General features: G+C 46.3%; 1 protein-coding gene across 2 annotated transcripts in view; it reads right to left on the bottom strand.

The window, feature by feature from the left end:
* LOC137541176 (tubulin-specific chaperone D-like) overlaps positions 1-490 on the bottom strand; it is a 97,512-nt gene extending 97,022 nt beyond the window's left edge. For both annotated transcript variants that reach the window (XR_011025096.1, XM_068262349.1), the window contains exon 1: positions 372-490. The gene's annotated coding sequence lies outside the window, so the exon portion shown is untranslated. The remainder of the gene's footprint in view (positions 1-371) is intronic.
* Between the last annotated feature and the right edge of the window lie 13,079 nt (positions 491-13,569).

Genomic DNA, 13,569 nt, shown 5'->3' with positions numbered 1-13,569 from the left:
CTAGACAACTTAATAAAGAGACAGGATTGAACTCAGGCTTCTCAACACTGCTGTCAGAGACCCTTACCTCTGAGCTATCTCCTTTTCCTGACTATATGTGCTCGTCCATCATATTTCACAAGTAGAACAGCTAGACAACTTAATAAAGAGACAAGATTAGAACCAATGTCCACCAGGATTGAACTCAGGTTTCTTAGCACTGCTGTCAGAGACCCTTACCTCTGAGCTATCTCCTTCTCCTGACTATATGTGCTCGTCCATCATATTTCACAAGTAGAACAGCTAGACAACTTAATAAAGAGACAAGATTAGAACCAATGTCCACCAGGATTGAACTCAGGTTTCTTAGCACTGCTGTCAGAGACCCTTACCTCTGCACTATCTCCTTCTCCTGACCAAAGCTGCTCGTCCATCCTATTTCACACATAGAACTGCTTGAAACGTTAATAAAGAGATAACAAGATTAGAGCAAGAATATCCACCAGGATTGAACTCATGTCTCTCTGCACTGCTGTCAGAGACCCACACCACTGAGCTATGTCCTTCTCCTCTCCATATGTGCTCATCCATCCTATTTCACAAGTAGAACAGCTTGACAGCTTAATAAAGAGATAACAAGATTAGAGCCAGAATCTCCACCAGGATTAAACTCAGGCTTCTCAGCACTGCTGTCAGAGACCCATACCACTGAGCTATCTCCTTCTCCTGACTGCTCTCAACTTTGTAAAAAAAAAAAAAAACAACAAGGCTTGAACCACAACTTTCAACACCTTCTAAATGCATTTACTGGCTGATGATCACTTGAGCTAAATGCCAGGAGATACATTTCTCATGGATCATCAAATCTACACACACCTAAGGAGTAAAATACTGCTACCACAATGATTAAAACCCGGGTCTCCATAGGTACAGCCTGAGTACCCATATAGCACAACACTAACCCAAACCAAGAGCAGGTTCAAGTACAAGAGGAGCTGGTGTCTCAGACAGTTGCTGCTCTAGCCTGCAATAGAAGAATTATTGGTTCTAAACCCTGTGGTTCCAAATTTCCTATTGATCGAATGGATCAAAGTAATTTGTTATAAAGAATAGTCAGATACATTTTTTTTATTTATAACTTTTGTAGTGGGCTGTCCTGAGCAAAGCAGCCAAATAAAAACATTGTCAGATGTACAAAACACCAAGCAATGGCCAGTTCCATACTATTCTGTGATGCAGGTGGCTTGTCCATGGCCATAAGGCCTCCACTCAGAGGAGTTACAACTCAGGTCTTTCAGCAGTATACTTGGAGTCCATCCAGGATTTGAAGTTTCCCATCATAGTTCAATCACTGGTAGAAGGAAGACCTAACTCGGTAAAAGCCAAGAAGGCTGGAACTTGGGTTTACTACACTTTGCCAGAGATTTGCCTAGCTGCTAATTACGCCCCCCCCAGCCAAAGCCAGGACTAGATATTAGGAGATGAATTTTTCATGGATCATCAAATCTACACCATACCTAGAGAGAAAACCACTGCTACCACTGTAAGTCAAACCCAGGTTCTACAGCCTGTGTACCCATATACCACCACACTAACCCAAGCGCCTGCTAATAACCCAGGGTGCTGCTTGTGGACATCAACAACTCTGTAAAGTAAAGAGGAAATACATTTGTCTTACCCCATAATTGCAAATTCCTGCAGTAAAACTTGGAGTGTCTATAGATGATCTTTACAAACTCACTAAACCATTTCCCAGTTGTAAGTCTTTTGCCAAATCATTTTTGTATTTGAGTCCAATGCGATAGACAACGCTATGTAGGTGTCCACCACAGTGGAGCGTTGTGGTGCGTCATAACTCCTACTTTGTAAATCAGAATGTCGCACTGCAAAGCAAAAGCATGTCGACCTGCATGGAAATGTATTTCTAAGTTGTAGCAGGGCCGGTTATAGACTTTTTGCAACCTGAAGCAATACATTGTGAGGGCACCCCACCAACACTCATCCCCCAACAGATGTCTGTGCAAAGCCGGACCGGATAGGGAAGACACATGGGGCTGTACATTGTAGGCCCTGCCACTCGCTTACCTCCCTCTGCTTCCTCCAAGACAGCATCTCCTCCCTGCTGGCCTGCAGCATCTGATCCCCAGAATGCACGTCACCTCATACACCCACCCCCAGCAGATTAGCGATGGGTTCACCAGCTACACGTGAAGTGCTGCTTCCTCTCTGACTACAGCAGTGCCTCATGTGACCCAATCTGTAGCCATGGATACAGGAGGCTGGATGGGTGGATGGAGATCCCATCGCTGGAACGCTGAGAGCAGTTTAATGAAGCAGCGCTGCGCACCTAGGGAGGGTAGAAGGACAGTGTGAGGAGGGGGGACATTTGGTGAGGGGCCGCCCTCTAATTGTTGCCGCCCTGAAGCCCGTGTTTCACGTTGCTTCATGGAGAGACCACCCCTGATTTGTAGGCAGCTTGGAACTGTGCCAATCAATTTCAGCAGGAGGTGCATTTGGTTTAATTCAAGCTGCATAAAATTTTTGCATGCAAGCCAGATTTTTTGCCAACATATTTGCCATCTCTGCTGTCTACTATAATGAGTTGAAGTCGGTAATTGTTTATTGTAACTGATGGCAGTGCAAGAAGATGTACCTTGGTTCTTACAGAGAGAGTTGCCTGGCTGTTCCCTTGATCCTGTGTCTCTAATACTGCGAGGTTAGGAACACGCTAGGCAGTGCAGAAAACCATGTGTTCTTTACATTTTGTGTTTCTATAGTTTTTCATGCTTTTATGTATGCAACTGCATTTTTCATGTGTTTTTAGTGCATTTCACTTTTTCAATGGAGTAAAATACAGCATCATATTTAATAAGAAACATCAAAAAGGCATGTAAAACCGCAGTCCTCTGCATCTCCAATGAAATACCTTATGTGCTTTTTCCATGCATTTTGTAGTGCTGTCCATAGACTTTCATTGTGGGCAAAAAAGCATAGGTTTTCCACAATGCTAGTGATTCTGCCCACCATGATCCTAGCCTGAGGCCGTGTTCACACTGGGACAATCTGCTGTATTCCTTGTATAACAGGAAAAAAACAGAATGGAATGGTAGTACTGCACGTTATGGCCACAAAGCGTTGCATACAGTCAATGAAAAGTGTGCTACACTGTACCTGTTAACCTGCATGCAGTTACCACACCGCAACCCTAGTACCGCACTGTTAAAAGTGCATATTTGGTGCATTGCAGTGCAGTAAGCCCCATTACAAAGAGGCTGCTACACCACTGTACACATGGCCTGAGCCATAGACCTTGAACAAGCATGCAGATCAGGTGCTCTGACGGAAGTCTGACTGGATAAGCTACTTGAGTCAGGTGTGTGATTCAGATACCACTGCAGCCATAGAGATCAGCAGCAGGACAGCCAGGCAACTGGTATTGCTTAAAGTGAACCTCCAGACTAAAAATCGACTCAGCAGCACTGAAAAGGCCTGGTGTTCCTTTAACAGTTTCACGGCATGAGAACTTTGTTTCTCTTATCCAAGCCTCATTTTTAGCTGCACAGAAGAAAACTGCCCGGGCTTTTTTTCCCTGATGCTGTGCAAAGCATGATGGGATTTCTGATGTTGTTACTCTCGTTCTGCTGTTTTGGTGCAAATTTTTTTTTTTTTTTTTTACATTTTGAATTTGACATTTGAAGCCTAGCGTGTGCAGCTGGGAGGAAGTATCAGGACACAGGACAGTTGGAACTGTCTCCTGCTCCCTGTCACCTCCTTTCAACCAAAAAGATAGCAGCCCCATGAATCACAAACATTTGCCTGTTCTTTTAAAACAGGGTGGGTAAAAAATTATATTACCTATCTATTCTGACAAATGTAACTTAATGACAGTATGTTTGTTTAGGCTGAAGTTTCCCTTTAAAAAATGGAAAAAATATGGAAGACTCGCTTTAGGTTCCCTTTAACTGCTTCCCGACCGCCATATAGACAAATGGCGGCCGGGAAGCTGACGCCGCAAGGACCGCCGTATAGACAAAATGCGGCGGTCCTTGTATGGGCGTGGGCGGAGCAAACGCGTCATCAGTGACGCGATCCTCCGCCGGTAGTCGGAAGCCCGGCATTTTGCCTCTGCTTGCCGGCCACTTAGCAGCGCCGGCGAGCGGAGGGATCTCGGGGATCCGCCAATCAGAATGTATAAGGCACTTTGTTAAGTAAACAAAGTGCCTTATACGTGCTTCCTCCTCGCCTCGTGGTCTCATTGTTGCAGAGACCACCAGCGAGGAGGAAGCACATTGTGAGTATATACAACACAGCTGTTTTTTGCCCTCAGCCTCCCTGATGACCCACCCCAGGCCTCATACCCCCCCTGATCACCCCAGCAGACCCCTGCCTAGCACCCTTGCACCCCTACAAAACCCCCACCCCCCCACCTGCCACTAACTAGCGACGCTGCCCCTTAGTTTAGGTCCCTAACTGCCACCTAGTCACCCCTGATTCCCCCCCCCTACCTTTAGATCACCCCCACACCCCATCCCAGACTACCCCCCTGTATACTGTATACATCTGTATACAGCTACCTTACCCCCTGATCCCCCTCTGATCCCCCTCTGATCACCTGTCTATCACCTGTCCATCACCCCTCGGCACCCCCACCCATCAGAGCAGACCCTAACTGCCCCGCGGGGGTAACCGATCACCTGCCCAGGCCCTCGATTGCCCTCATACCCCCCTTCTGATTACATCCCCTGCTCTTTGTTTACATCTGTCCTCCCCAGCAATCACTAACTGATCTGCGATCAGTAACCCCCTGTGTCTGCCTCTCATCAGATCAGGACTCAGTCTGCCCCGTGCAGGCTCCTGATCAACCCCCCACCCCCTCAAATCGCCCTCAGCCCCCCCCCCTAATCACCGTCCAAGTGCATTGTTTTTGACTGTGCTGCGCTTGTATTCGATTGTGCTGCGCTTGTATTTGATTGGGCTGTGATTGTATTTGATTGTCCCGTGATCTGCTTCGATTGTCCCGTGATTGTTTGATTGCCTGAGACCCCACTTCCCACCACACCCAACCCCACCCTCCCCCCCCCCCACCACACCCAACCCCACCCTCCCCCCACCACCTCCAACCACCACCTTCCGAGTGCATCAGATTTGCTTGTGCTGTGATTGGAGTCGATTGTGCTGTAATTGTATTTGATTGTCCCGTGATCGGCTTCGATTGCCCCGTGATTGTTTGATTGCCTGAGACCCCACTTCCCGCCACACCCAATCCCACCCTCCCCCCATCACCTTCCGAGTGCATCAGATTTGATTGTGCTGTGATTGGAGTCGATTGTGCTGTAATTGTATTTGATTGTCCTCTGAGACCCCACTTCCCACCAACCCCAATACCTCTCAAATACTCCCTTTTTTCTAGGTAGGTGCTCTTTTTTTCTGGGTAGTCTCGGAGGAAAACCCCATAAATTTAGCAATCCAAAATGGCAAGAAGGGGGCTTTCCGATGACGAGGTATACAGGTACATGGACCAGTCGGATGAGTTCTTTTGGGAAGAATCATCCGGGTCCGAATTTGAACCTGTAGAAAGCAGTGGTTCTCTGACCGATAGTGATGACGAGGCTATGGTCCCGGCTAGAGCCAGGCGTACCAGACCCCAAGTCGTTAGACCGCAGGTGGCGCAGGATCCGCCTCAAGGGCAGCAGGGTGGTGCTAGCGCTGTTGATAGTTTTCTTGGTGAGGCAGGCACCAGCAGCGCAGCATCTCCTGGACTTAGTGCCAGTGCTTCCGTAGACCCTGGCGAAGTGGTGAGCGTCAGCATGGAAGTGGAAACTGGTACGGTGGCAAGTGCAGTAGTACCCCCGTCGCAGCCACCAAAAAGAAGACGGGCCCGTAGTACCCATAGACTCCCAGAGGTGCTGGCACAACCAGATTGGCAATCCCCTGATTCCGCCGCACCCGTAGTGCCCCCTTTCACCGCCCAGTCTGGAGTCCAGGTGGCGACAGCTCATCTAGGAACGGCCCTAGACTTTTTGCAGCTGTTCATCACCCAGGTTCTCCTGGACTTAATTGTGGTTGAGACCAATCGTAAAGCCACACAATTCATTACCGAGCACCCGGAGAGCATGTATGCCCAGCCTTACGGGTGGAAACCAGTCCAAGTTTCCGACATTAAAATCTTTTTGGCCCTTATCCTTCACTTGGGACTAATGAAACAAAATGTATTGCGGTCGTATTGGTCTACGAACCCAGTACATCATGTTCCCTTGTACCCTGCTGCCATGTCCAGGACACGATTTGAGTCCATCCTGCGCTTCCTGCACTTCAATGACGACGAAACCTGTCTTGAAAGGGGAGACCCTGCTTATGACCGGCTCCACAAAATTCGGCCCCTCATAGACCACCTGTCCTCAACATTTGCAGATGCTTATATCCCTGAACAGAACATCTGCGTAGACGAGTCCCTCTTACGCTTTACCGGGCGCCTTGGCATCAAACAGTACATCCCAAGCAAGCGCGCCCGGTATGGGGTGAAACTGTATAAGCTCTGTGAAAGGGCCACAGGCTATACATGTCGTTTTAGGGTCTATGAGGGAAAAGACTCAAAATTGGAGCCGGTCGGATGCCCTGACTACCTGGGGAGCAGTGGAAAGGTTGTGTGGGACTTGGTGTCACCCTTGTTCCGGAAGGGGTACCATCTTTTTGTGGACAATTATTACACAAGTGTGGCCCTCTTTCAGCACTTAAAGTTAGAAGGAATCCGATGCTGTGGCACTGCGCGGCCTAGTCGCCAGGGCTTCCCCCAACGGCTCGTTACCACCAGACTTCAACGGGGGCAGAGGGCCGCCTTGCGTACTGAAGACCTGCTCGCGGTGAAATGGAAGGACAAGAGGGACGTTTACTTTCTGTCCACCATTCACACAGACACGACAGTCCAAATTCAACGGGCAACTAAGGTCATTGAAAAGCCCCTTGTCGTCCACGAATATAATGTCAACATGGGAGGGGTGGACTTCAATGACCAGAGGTTAGCGCCCTATTTAGATACCCGGAAAACAAGACGCTGGTATAAGAAAGTGTCTTTTTATCTGATTCAATTGGCAGTTTACAACAGCTTTGTTCTCTACAGTAAGGCTGGGAGAACTGGATCTTTCCTCCAATTTCAGGAACAGATCATTCTGGACATCCTGTATCCAGGAGGTGCCAGCCCCCCCCCCCCCCCCCAGATGCAACTAGCCGACTGCATGGTAGGCATTACGCCTATCAGATTCCGTGTGCCCCAGGTCAACGCATCCGAAGAAAACGTTGTCGTGTCTGCAGCAGGACTGGAAGAAGGAATGACACCAGTTTTTATTGTCCCCGCTGTCCTGACCAGCCTGGCCTATGCATAGGGGAGTGCTTTGAGAGGTACCACGAGCAGGTACACTATTAGAACCTAGGGAACTCCAGACACAGGAGTAGGCACACACTCACTGGTCTTTCGCACAATGTCCCAGGTGGAGGAGAGGTGAGCTTGAAAACCAAAAATAACGGGTAAGCATAAAAGTGGGAAGAAGGATCGGTTTCCATGCTTGATATTGCTGATCTGTCCTGGGTTGGCGATATAAGACGGCATGTTTGAATTTCCCTTGAGTGTGGACACCCCCGGTTTATATGTGATTTGGGCCTATGATGATGCTTTAATGCCACACAGAGTCATCTCTATTGGCAGGCATATTTCTGTATCCTACAGGCATAATGCTGTATACTAAAGTTCTGAGGCCCAGTCACATAAGTTGGTGGCTCACCCTGAGTGCAGGGTGGCACGGGGTGTCTCTCTCCTGAGGTTATCACTGCCATTGATGTGGAGCAAGGTATGTTTGCCGTTCATTTTTCCTTTCAGCCCAGAGTGCCTTACTTGTATACCCAATATAAGGAGTATAGCAGAAACTCCTAATACTGGCCATACATCTAATGATTGCAGAGACCCTAAAATGCCAGGACAGATTCCACAAATGACCCCATTTTGGAAAGAGGACACCCTAAAGTATTATGTGAGGTGCACGGTGAGTTCATAAAAGATTTTAGTTTTTGTCACAAGTTAGCAGAATTTTTTTTTTAATTTTTTTTTAACAAAGTGTCATTTTCCGTTTACTTGTGACAAAAAATAAAATTTTCAATGACCTCACCATTACCCTCATGGGATACCTTGTTGTGTATTCTTTCCAAAATGGGGTCATTTGTGGGGTTTGTTAACTGTCCTGGCAAGTGGGCGGGGTGCTAAATTATGAGCACCCCTGTAAAGCCTAAAGGTACCCATTGGACTCTGGGCCCCTTAGAGCAGTTAGGGTGCAAAAAAGTGCCACACATGTGGTATCGCCGTATTCGGGAGAAGTAGTACAATGTGTTTTGGGGTGTATTTTTACACATACCCATGCTGGGTGGGAGAAATACCTCTGTAAATGACAATCTTTTGATTTTTTTACACACAATTGTCCATTTACAGAGATATTTCTCCCACCCAGCATGGGTATGTGTAAAAATTCACCCTAAAACACATTGTACTACTTCTCCCGAGTACGGTGATACCACATGTGTGGCACTTTTTTGCACCCTAACTGCGCTAAAGGGCCCAAAGTCCAATGAGCACCTTTAGGATTTCACAGGTCATTTTGCGGAATTTGATTTCCAGACTCCTCCTCACGGCTTAGGGCCCCTAAAATGCCAGGGCAGTATAGGAACCCCACAAATGACCCCATTTTAGAAAGAAGACACCCAAAGGTATTCCGTTAGGAGTATGGTGAGTTCATAGAAGATTTTATTTTTTGTCAAAAGTTAGCGGAAAATTGATTTTTATTGTTTTTTTCCACAAAGTGTCATTTTCCACTAACTTTTGACAAAAAATAAAATCTTCTATGAACTCACCATACTCCTAACGGAATACCTTGGGGTGTCTTCTTTCTAAAATAGGGTCATTTGTGGGGTTCCTATACTGCCCTGGCATTTTAGGGGCCCTAAACCGTGAGGAGTAGTCTGGAAATCAAATTCCGCAAAATGACCTGTGAAAGCCTAAAGGTGCTCATTGGACTTTGGGCCCTTTAGCGCAGTTAGGGTGCAAAAAAGTGCCACACATGTGGTATCACCGTACTCGGGAGAAGTAGTACAATGTGTTTTGGGGTGAATTTTTACACATACCCATGCTGGGTGGGAGAAATATCTCTGTAAATGGACAATTGTGTGTAAAAAAAAATCAAAAGATTGTCATTTACAGAGGTATTTCTCCCACCCAGCATGGGTATGTGTAAAAATACACCCCAAAACACATTGTACTACTTCTCCCGAGTACGGCGATACCACATGTGTGGCACTTTTTTGCACCCTAACTGCGCTAAAGGGCCCAAAGTCCAATTAGCACCTTAAGGCTTTCACAGGTCATTTTGCGGAATTTGATTTCCAGACTACTCCTCACGGTTTAGGGCCCCTAAAATGCCAGGGCAGTATAGGAACCCCACAAATGACCCCATTTTAGACAGAAGACACCCCAAGGTATTCCGTTAGTAGCATAGCGAGTTCATAGAAGATTTTATTTTTTGTCAAAAGTTAGTGGAAAATGACACTTTGTGAAAAAAACAATAAAAATCAATTTTCCGCTAACTTTTGACAAAAAATAAAATCTTCTATGAACTCGCTATGCTACTAACGGAATACCTTGGGGTGTCTTCTTTCTAAAATGGGGTCATTTGTGGGGTTCCTATACTGCCCTGGCATTTTAGGGGCCCTAAACCGTGAGGAGTAGTCTGGAAATCAAATTCCGCAAAATGACCTGTGAAATCCTAAAGGTACTCATTGGACTTTGGGCCCCTTAGCGTACTTGGGGTGTAAAAAAGTGCCACACATGTGGTACCGCCGTACTCGGGAGAAGTAGTATAATGTGTTTTGGGGTGTATTTTTACACATACCCATGCTGGGTGGGAGAAATAACTCTGTAAATGGACAATTGTGTGTAAAAAAAATTAAAAAATTGTCATTTACAGAGATATTTCTCCCACCCAGCATGGGTATGTGTAAAAATACACCCCAAAACACATTATACTACTTCTCCTGAGTATGGCAATACCACATGTGTGGCACTTTTTTGCAGCCTAACTGTGGTAAGGGGTCCAAAGTCCAATGAGCACCTTTAGGCTTTACAGGGGTGCTTACAATTTAGCACCCCCCAAAATGTCAGGACAGTAAACACCCCACAAATGACCCCATTTTGGAAAGTAGACCCTTCAAGGTATTCAGAGAGGGGCATGGTGAGTCCGTGGCAGATTTCATTTTTTTTTGTCGCAAGTTAGAAGAAATGGAAACTTTTTTTTTTTTTTTTTTTCCTCACAAAGTGTCATTTTCCGCTTACTTGTGACAAAAAATAATATCTTCTATGAACTCACTATGCCTCTCAGTGAATACTTTGGGATGTCTTCTTTCCAAAATGGGGTCATTTGGGGGGCATTTCTACTATCCTGGAATTCTAGCCCCTCATGAAACATGACAGGGGGTCAGAAAAGTCATAGATGCTTGAAAATGGGAAAATTCACTTTTTGCACCATAGTTTGTAAACGCTATAACTTTTACCCAAACCAATAAATATACGCTGAATGGGTTTTTTTTATCAAAAACATGTTTGTCCACATTTTTCGCGCTGCATGTATACAGAAATTTTACTTTATTTAAAAACTGTCAGCACAGAAAGTTAAAAAAAAATTTTTTTGCCAAAATTCATGTCTTTTTTGCTGAATATAATAAAAAGTAAAAATCGCAGGAGCAATCAAATAGCACCAAAAGAAAGCTTTATTAGTGAGAAGAAAAGGAGCCAAATTTCATTTAGGTGGTAGGTTGTATGAGCGAGCAATAAACCGTGAAAGCTGCAGTGGTCTGAATGGAAAAAAAGTGGCCGGTCCTTAAGGGGTAGAAAGCCCTAGGTCCTCAAGTGGTTAAAGGGATATAAATGAAGAAAATGAAAAGGATAATTGGCACTGCGGGTGCTTTTATTCCAACATTGGTGTAATTGCCTTCTTAAAACAGAAGGAAATTTGCAATAATTCAGTTATAAATGAACCTTTGTGCTTACCCACAATGCACTACTACTAAATATGCAAATGATCCCTTTTCACCCTTGTTAAGCCAAGCAAGCATCCAGAACCGCTAGTGTATAACAAGCCTATAGCTTTAAATTTTACACAGCCATATCAAACCCACATGTAGACAGCCTGTTTTCGACTTTTGGTCCTCATCAGTACCTGGCAGGGATTGATAAGGCTGTATGAAATAGGGCTTGGACCAGTACAACAGAGTAACCAAGCAGCTCAGGATGACCCAAACTACTAGGAATGTATAGGGGGATAAAAGGAACCAAAAAGCCCTCCTACTAAAAAGCAACGCTTGGTGTAATTGCCTTGGTGTGTTTCCAACATGCAGTACACATAACCACGTTTCTTTAAAATTCACATAGCATATCTAAAGTGGGCGATGCGATGAGTGCAGGGGACAAATTGCCCGACGGCTGTTTCGCACTTAAAATGCGCTTCTACGGAGGCTAAACTGTAGAAGCGCATTGTTAGCATGAAACGGCCGTCAGGCAATTTGTCCCCAGCACTCACTGCATCACCCACTTCAGATATGGTATGTGACTTTTAACCACTTGCCTACAGCCCACTACCTATAGGCGTCGGCAAAGTGGCACCCCAAGGACCACGTAACGCCAATCGGAGGCAGCATCTGGGGGACTAATTAGCCAGGGATGACGCGCATCTGCCGGCATTAGACTCCGCCCACCTGTGACATCAACATGCCGGCTGTTTAGAAGCGCCGGCGGGTTGTTAACCCCGATCTGCCGCAAACAAAGTGTATACATTACAAAGTGTATTATACAGGCTGCCTCCTGCCCTGGTGGTCCCAGTGATCGAGGGACCACCAAGGCAGGAGGCAGCCCCCCCTAGTAAACACCAAAGCACACTGATCTTATCCCCCTGATCTCCCACAGCACCCCTCAGACCCCTCCTGATCACCCCCTCAGACCACTGTTTGCACCCAATAACCCCCCTAATCACCCATCCATCAATCACCCCCTGTCACTATCTGTCAATGCTATGTTTTAGATTAGGTCCTAAACCAGCCCCCTGGGGGCTCCAGATTACCCCACACCCTCAGATCCTCCCCAGGCAACCCCCCCCCCCCCCCCCCGATTTACTGTATTCATCTATTCTCCCCTGTTATTGCCCACTGATCACCTGTCAATCACCAGTTCAGACCTTAAACTGCCCCTTGCAGGCACCTGATCAACCGCCCACAGACCCACCCTCAGATCACCTCCCAAGTGCATTGTTTACATCTGTTTTCCCCTCTAATCACCCACTGATCACCCATCAATCACCCCCTGTCACTGCTACCTATCAAATCAGACCCTCATCTGCCCCTTGCGGGCACCAAATTACCCGCCCACACCCTCAGAGTGCCCTCAGACCCCCCCCCCCTGATCACCTCGCCAGTACATTGCTTACATCTGTTCTCCCCTCTAATCACACCCTGATCACCTATCAATCACCCCGTCACCACCTGTCACTGCTACCCATCAAATCAGACCCTAATCTGCCCCTTGCAGGCACCCAAACACCCGTCCACACTCAGACCTTCCCCCTGATCACCTCCCCAGTGCATTGCTTGCATCTATTCCCCTCTCTAATCACACCCTGAGACACCCATCAATCACCTCCTGTCAACACCTGTCACCCCCTAGCACACCTACCCATCAGATCAGCCCTAATTTGCTTCATGTGAGCTTCTGATCACTCAGCCAAACCCTCAGATCCCCCTCAAATCCCCTTCCGATCACCTCCCTAATGCATTGATTGTATCTTTTTTTTTTTTTTTTTTTTTTTTTTCAAACTCAGCACACAGACCCAAATTCATGAGTAATCAGTTATATGTGACATTGGCAATACTCCTTCCTTGCCATGCCCCTAAACTGAATTGTGCGATCATCATAGTTTGGTAGTAGCTATATACAAGCCTCATAGATCTTTCTTTTCACACCCTACCTCACCAATAAACGACTGCTGCCGAGTCTGGTATTTTAACTATCCTTCTCAAAGACACATCCTACACACATACAGCCATACCCACTTACACTTGCCCCTCTCCTCTCCCCAGTCACTCTCTTTCAGGTAATCTAACTAAAGTTAGTTGTTGTGAGGCTTCTCCACACTTCTTCAAGGTTGGCCGCATGTCCCAACCCCTCATTCCTACACAATTCATCCATCCCAACGAACCATTCCCTTATATCCAAAGTGGTCGGATTTTTCCAATTATTAACAATAATACTTTTGGCCACTATTGTGCCATATTCTTTAATCAATAAGCATCCGGGACTTTTTTTTTTTTTTGTGTCTATATAACTGAAGATTGCTTCTTCTGGTGTAAGCTCAAATTTTTCTTTTAGTAATCTCTCAGCCAGGAGGCAAATATCATCCCAGAATTTTTTGACTATCGGGCACCCCCACCACATATGTAGGGTATCTCCATCCCCCTGTCCACATCTCCAGCACACCACCTTGCATCTTGCAAATTTACTAATACGAAGTG

The sequence above is a fragment of the Hyperolius riggenbachi genome, chromosome 12 (genome assembly GCF_040937935.1).
Source record: "Hyperolius riggenbachi isolate aHypRig1 chromosome 12, aHypRig1.pri, whole genome shotgun sequence".
In the NCBI taxonomy this organism is placed as follows: domain Eukaryota; kingdom Metazoa; phylum Chordata; class Amphibia; order Anura; family Hyperoliidae; genus Hyperolius; species Hyperolius riggenbachi.
Note: the sequence above shows the minus strand (reverse complement) of the source record. Positions and strands in the feature narration are given on the sequence as shown.